This window comes from Mus musculus, chromosome 17, assembly GCF_000001635.26.
Source record: "Mus musculus strain C57BL/6J chromosome 17, GRCm38.p6 C57BL/6J".
NCBI classification, from domain to species: domain Eukaryota; kingdom Metazoa; phylum Chordata; class Mammalia; order Rodentia; family Muridae; genus Mus; species Mus musculus.
In genome coordinates, this window is record NC_000083.6 from 89,378,915 (window position 1) to 89,385,884 (window position 6,970).

A 6,970-nucleotide genomic window follows, 5' to 3' on the forward strand; every position below is an offset into this window, starting at 1 on the left:
TGATCAAATGTGACGGACTGAATTACTGCTAGAAAATTCTTCCCCTCCATTCCAATTGCCATTGAAATTTGCCAGGTAGTTCACTTTTGCCAGTGAAATAATTTTGGAACAATATAAATAAATAAATGCTTTAGTGTTTTTGTGCTTTTGTTCAAAACTGTTATCTAATGTGGTGTCTGAAAAAAATCAGAATAGTCCCTGCCTTTTCATCCCAGAATGTATGTCATAAAGCTGACCTGGAATATATGTCATAAAGCTGACCTGGAACCATCCCATAATTCCAGTCATGACAATTGATATGAAACATAAAACAGAGATGTTCAGCCACACTTCACACAAAACAAGCCTGTTGGTAGTCACCCTTTAGATGTGTATAGGAGAGAATACATGCAGGTAGAAGTCAATGGGTTTGCAGGTGACATTGTATATCAGCATCATTGTGGCAGTAGATAATATGCACATGTTGGTAAATAATTAGTGCCTTCTCTGAGCATGAGGAAGCTAGAAGAGCAGTGGAAGAATTAAAACTTACCAGGTATATTTTAACAGAATGGATTTGAAATGCCAGTTGGGCCATTTAAATGCTTTATTCAGGAGGTACATACCTAGTGTAGTTGGTAGTCTAAGATTTAAAGCAAACTGAGGGCTGTGCTTTGGCAGCCAGCCCTGCATAGCCAATTATGGAAGCAGTTAAAGAATCTGTGGCCTAAGAAAGGACCATGGGACAGAAGTCTAAGAGACATTTCATATATAAATGGCATATAATGTGCATTTGAGCTAAAGAAACACTAAGAAGCCAAAATTGGAGGTTAAACTAAGAGCAATCTATTTCAGTTTTGGCTCAGCAGGTATGTGTTGGACATAGAAAGTTCATTCCTATGTTGCAACTTCTCTGATTTCACTCCCTTCCACTGGACATGTCCTTCATAGCTCTCAACAGACAAATACTGGCCCCAACGGACTAAGCAGATCATTTTGTACAGCCCCTTCCCAGGCTTCAGACAAGGGCCATTTCTGAAGTTTTCCATATGGAAACACATAACAAGTTGCAAGTTTCTTCAATTACGGAGAAGGACATAGAAGGGCAGGAGTGCTCTTTTCTGCTCAATGATCCATGAAACTTGAATAATATCCATTGTAGGCAAATTCACAGCAGAAATAAGTTGATGCTCAGCCCAGCAGCTCCCCTAAATGAATTTAGTTCAAGTTGAATTAAGGTGATCTGGGAAAATGTGTTTCAAAACGATTCTCTTCAGTATTAGGGACACCAACTCATTCTGAGAAATGGCTTAGTGCTTTTGGTAAAGATTTCTACTAAACTTTCAAAATCCCATAGAAGTTGGTCTAGGGCCCTCTAATGAGCTATTGAAACAATAGAACACTAAATGCTATTTAATATTTGCTGTCAATTTTCTGAAAGAAAAAAAAAAGGAAGAGCTCTTTATTTTAGTTTTGCTGACTACTAATTGTTGTATTGTAAATGGATAAAAGGACCATATTTGCCAGCCACAGGGAAAAAACAAAAAACAAAAAACAAAAACAAAACAGTTTGCTAGAGCTGGAAATTAAAATGTTTATTCTTGGCTTTTTAAATGGTCCTTTTCTTGTGAGGATTTCTATAAGCAGAAATTTTTTTCTTTCATGGAAAGTATCTGGGTTTCTGACTCTTCTCTTTGCTTACCGATCAACCTCTGTCAAATTCTCTTGACTTAGAATTGCCAATCTCCCACAGTGTGACCTGCTCCAGAGTGCAGGGAAGTTGAAAGGAGGCTAAAGAAGTTTGTGACAGGAAGGGACACACATGGAGGAGAGGCAAGGTATGATTTCATTGGCTTCTGGAGAAAATGGGGTTGCTCTCTCTGCTCAGTAAACTGGGAACTCATTGTTTCATATATGTGAGGACCACAATAAGACTTATTTTAAAGAAAGGATCACTTGGATAACCAAGAAGACAGGAGGCTGTTTCGCTGCAGCTGCCCAGTAAGAGATATAAAGGAGTTATATTAGACTGAAAGTAGTGACTGTGGATAGGATGTGCTTGAGAGATGGGACATGGCCTGACAGGATATATAAAGTGATAAAGAATAAAGTGAGAATCAATAGCAGGTTGATGAAGCATCAGAAGAGGAACGGTTTTTGCTATTATTTATTAAGTAAAGTTGTATATATGGCGGGCTGACTTTATGCAAGATGATCACACATTCTAAGGATGAGGAATTACTGAAACATCAAACAATAAATGTCTAGGAGACAGTCAGATATACTGGTCTAGATTTCTGAGGTAGGCTTGTGTGGAAATGTAAGGAGTGTTGTGTAATTTGCATTGGTTCTAATGAAAGTGGAAGTCATGGGTAAGGTCTCATTAGAGGACAGTGCTGACTGAGTAAAGAGAGCATCCATAGATGGGGGAACTTCACATTTTAATGACTAGGGTAAAGCAGGGGCATACACAGTTTAACCTAGCAGACACCACCACCAGCTGAGACTAGCAATAACTGCAAAATCAAAGAGTAGCCACGTTGGCCAGAGCCCACAGATGAGCCAAGGTCAACACCTACCAAACCAGAAGTCAGAAATGGACAGCGGGGCCTTCAAAGTGTGAACAGACCCTTAAGTGGATGAGCTGAACACAAGTCATGTGCATGATTGTCTCCATGGTTAGGCCAGGGGAGTTCACATAGAGCATGAGAAAAAGTGGATGAGATTTGGAGATGAAATGGGTGAGATGGTGAGATGATGGTGAAAAAGAGGAAAATTAGGACAATGAGAAAGATGCTTTGGAGAAAGGGACAAAGAGAGAGCTATTAGATGAGGGGACAGGCACCCACATGTGTAATATAAGAGGTAGCGTAGCATCTGTGGCCTGTAGAAATTCTGTAAGGCAATGCTGACAAGAAAGTACATTGCCATGGAACATAGGTGCTGAGTCCATGGAGATATTGTGAAGTTCAGTTGTGACAGGATTAGAGAAGTGGGGGTATCAGATGAATTGCGAGGGATAGGCCGGCTCTTTGAGTTTTGAAAAATGAAGTTCCTGGAAAGCAGAAAGGATAGGCTTGTGCAAGTTTATTATAGTGAGAGGGTAGAAAGATTTAATGTACAGAGAAAGAAAGGATGAAGCTAAGAAGGTCAGATTAGGTTCTAAATGGGAGAGGACCCTTGAAGAGGGAAAACCCCACAGAGTTACGTTGTAGGGGATTTTTATAGATCTTGTGGCAGAAACTGGACAAAGACTGAGGTAATCTCTATTATGCTTGGTTAATTAACAGAATTAATCATCTTGTGTGCTGAGAGATACCTGGGAAATAATCTATACACAAGGGTAAGCAACCTAGTCTTCCTTTGTTCTCACATTTATATGACTAACTTGTAGTTTTATTGTCGCAGAAGGCTAACTCTATTACAGCTTAGTAGCTTTAGTTGCAGTTTTTCTTGGTTTCCTCACATCTTACCCTCTGAGTGGTCTTCTTTTAGAAATAGGTGGAGGTTTCCCATTAGAGGCTATATATGGGTAACAGAGCCTTGGGTCCGTTCCCTTGTCTTGGCAAGTGAAGTGCCCATTGTCTACATTAGAAAAACTGTACTACCAGAGATGGTCAATACTATGAGTAACACAGGAAGCTGCCAGAGGTATTAATAGGTCTGAATAATGCATAGGAAGCAGATGGCCTCAAATCGTCCTTTTCATGCCACTTCTTACTACCTGTCACCCCAAAATGAATGTAATAAAAAGTGTTAGTCCCTAGACAAGTAGATGTTTTCTTATTGTTACTCCTATATGTGTATGCATTTTACCTCCTTGATTTTATATATATATATATAACTTTGTTGGGAGGAAATTAGAGATTTTAATTTTCTCATCAAAATGTTGAAGCCATGGAAGATATTTCTCAGTGAGCAATGTTGATTAGAGACATTTTGATAATGTAGTAAGTAAAGCTAGGATTTTTAAGTGAGTGACTAGCTGTATCAAGAATGGAAACAGGGATTCTGAGATCTCAGACTGGCTGCTAGCTTAACACGTCATGAAGTGTCACTTGATTTCCATTTGAAATGACCAGGAGTACATTATTCATAGACACCTATGCTGCTAACAATGTTTTTAGAATCTGGCTCTGATATACTCTTCTATATATAACAAACATGAGGACTAAAAATTGACATAAAAGAAGCACGCACCCACCCCTACAATAACTCTGAAGTTCATAGTTACCACAGCTAGTGACAAAACCTCTCTGCCTAGTTCATGAGTAAGAATGCAAAGATGACTTGGGGTCTCAAAGCCACACTCACATTGGAAAAGTGAAGAGAATGGTAATTTTCCAATATCACTGATTAGAGCCATCTGTGCTGTCTTAGTGTGAGTCCCTCGATACATTCCAATGCAAAATAGCCACTTCCTTATTTATTTTGGAACACAGCTGTTGTCTTAATTGAGCCTAACAGATAATGGAAGAATTGTTACTTTCTCAATCCACACACTCCTCCACTGAGGCAGTTTGTTGGATATGATGAAGACCTAAAGGAATCAATTCTCCTAGAAGGTCTGCATGTCATTTCTCCAGTAGTGAACACTGTTCTTAAAATTAGTGGATGTGAAATATGCACACACACACACACACACACACACACACACACACACACACACACACATATATATATATATATATGCATATTGCATGCAATTGTGTGTATTTGTGTGTAAACAAAAGTATGTATGCATCAGCTTTCATGCAGTTTGAACTTTGAAGGTTTGCTATTCCTTTTCTATAGACATCCATTCCCACAATGCCACACTCCCAAACCTTAAGCTTTTTCCCTTGGCAATTTCATTTTTCAAATTGAGAAATTAAAACAACAGTGCACAGATTGGTCTACTCTTTCCTCATCATCTACCCCTCCTCCCAGAAACTCTGTGCTCTTCTTTGAGCCTTTAGGCAAAAGGTAAACTGCTCCAAATTCTATTCTTTTCTTGATTACTAGAAGCTAGAAAGTTACTTAAATGCCATCATAGGTATTTTAGTCTCATGAAATCAAAGCTTTGGAGACCATAAAATGTACATAATCATATGCACTCTCATCAAAGGAAAAAACACAACTGTTTAGAGTCAACACACACACATTTATAAATACCATGAACATGCAAAAAAATATTAACTGCCTAAAGCACTTGTATAAATTAATCTGCCTCTCTATGTTTTAGTTCCATGAAATTTTATTACCTCTTCATTTGGCAAGGAGTTTGTAAAATTATTTTCTATTGGTAAAATAGAAAGACAAGTGTTTCCTCTGAGTTGTTTTTTTATTACAATTACAGTTATTTTTAATATATAAATTGTGTGACTTTACAAAGAACTGCAATTACTGCTTCTAATATTGTGCTATAAACACATACACACACACTCACATATACATGTACACAAACACATACTCATACACATGTGCACACACACTCACATATATATGTGTATACACACATATATGTATACATGTACACATACACACATATATGTGCACACTCACATATACATGTGTACACACAAATAAATAAAAGAATCTGAACATTTAATTCAAAGAACTTTTAGTTCATTAAATTTTTGCTTTATGTTATTATTACTTATTATTTTGTATTTGTGTGTTTCAGGGCAGGTCCATATTTGTGGAGGTCAGTGGACAATATTTGGAGTTGCTTCTTACATTGCACCTTGTTGAAGGAAGGCCTCTCATTTCTGCTAGCCTATGAACTTCCATCTGATTCCCCAATCTCTACCTCCTATCACTAGGTAGGAGTGCTGGGATGATAAACTTTCCCAACAACATCTGTGTTCCATAGACTGAAGGGTTGTCAGGTTTGTGTAGCCTTTTTCACACAGAGCCATCTCCTCAGTTCCCCAAAGTCAAGACTTACGAAGAAGCATGAAGATACAGGACAATGACTGGTAAAGCAATTAAAGAATCATTACAAACTGTGGTTCATACTTTAGAATTAGTATAGAGGCTGAGATTCTGTTACTGTAAGATCCTGACCTTTGTTGCATACGGCAATGAACTAAAATAATAAAATGCGAATTGCCAGTGTTATTTCTTTGTGGTTTATGGCAAGCTAAAGACGCAACCCCTAAAAAGTAAAAAACTGAGACAACCCAAATCCAGTAGAGTGAATCTAATGGATTCAGAGGATGTTGAGCTAACTCAAACAGCAGTAAACAAGTAGGGAAAGCATGTCCAAACCATGATCTGAATGGGGAAACTATAGCAAATTACTGAACATCCAGCCAGCCATATCAATCGTGTCTTAACAGTACTTAAAACTTGTGGCACAGTATAGAATGCCATGTTTTAAGCCATTTAAAAGAACAACGTTAAAAATACAGATTCTTGGAAATAGTTTTGAAGCTGATATGGCACATTAAACAGTACAAGACAGAAAATGCATATGGCATACAGTGATGACCAACTCATGATGATAAAATGATCAACAAAATATAACATAATATTGATAGGAAGTTTCCATGAATCTAAGGTATGGATGGCTTTGAAGTTTTTGAATCAAAAATGACACAAGTAATGAAAGAAATAAACCCACAATCACAGTTGGAGATTTTAATGTCCCACTCTTGGCAATTGTGAAATGGATTCTTAGAGGAATTACATGGTGAAGATATACTTAAACACAAGGGTTTAGAATGCAATACCATTGATGCATGCACCTATTATGTACAGAACAGCAATCGCAATAAGCATGTAGCACAAACGTAAAGGAGAGATTGTCCGGGCTGAAGGTAGCTCAGTGGTTAAAAGTACAGGGGAATGCCAGGGCCAAAAAGTGGGAATAGGTGTGTAGGGGAGTGGGGGGGGAGGGTATGGGGGGCTTTTGGGATAGCATGGGAAATGTAATTGAGGAAAATACATGATAAAAAAAAGTGGGTAATGCTCCTGCAGGAGAGCAAAGTTTGGGCCCCAGCATCCA

The 6,970-nt window shown here is 38.1% G+C and overlaps 1 long non-coding RNA gene across 1 annotated transcript; it reads left to right on the top strand.

Moving 5' to 3' along the window:
- Positions 1-326: 326 nt before the first annotated feature.
- Positions 327-6,079, top strand: Gm4719 (predicted gene 4719). The gene is made up of 4 exons (NR_045952.1): positions 327-535; positions 1,714-1,817; positions 3,270-3,322; positions 5,645-6,079. It is a non-coding gene; the product is annotated as a predicted gene 4719 (long non-coding RNA).
- The last annotated feature ends 891 nt before the right edge of the window (positions 6,080-6,970 follow it).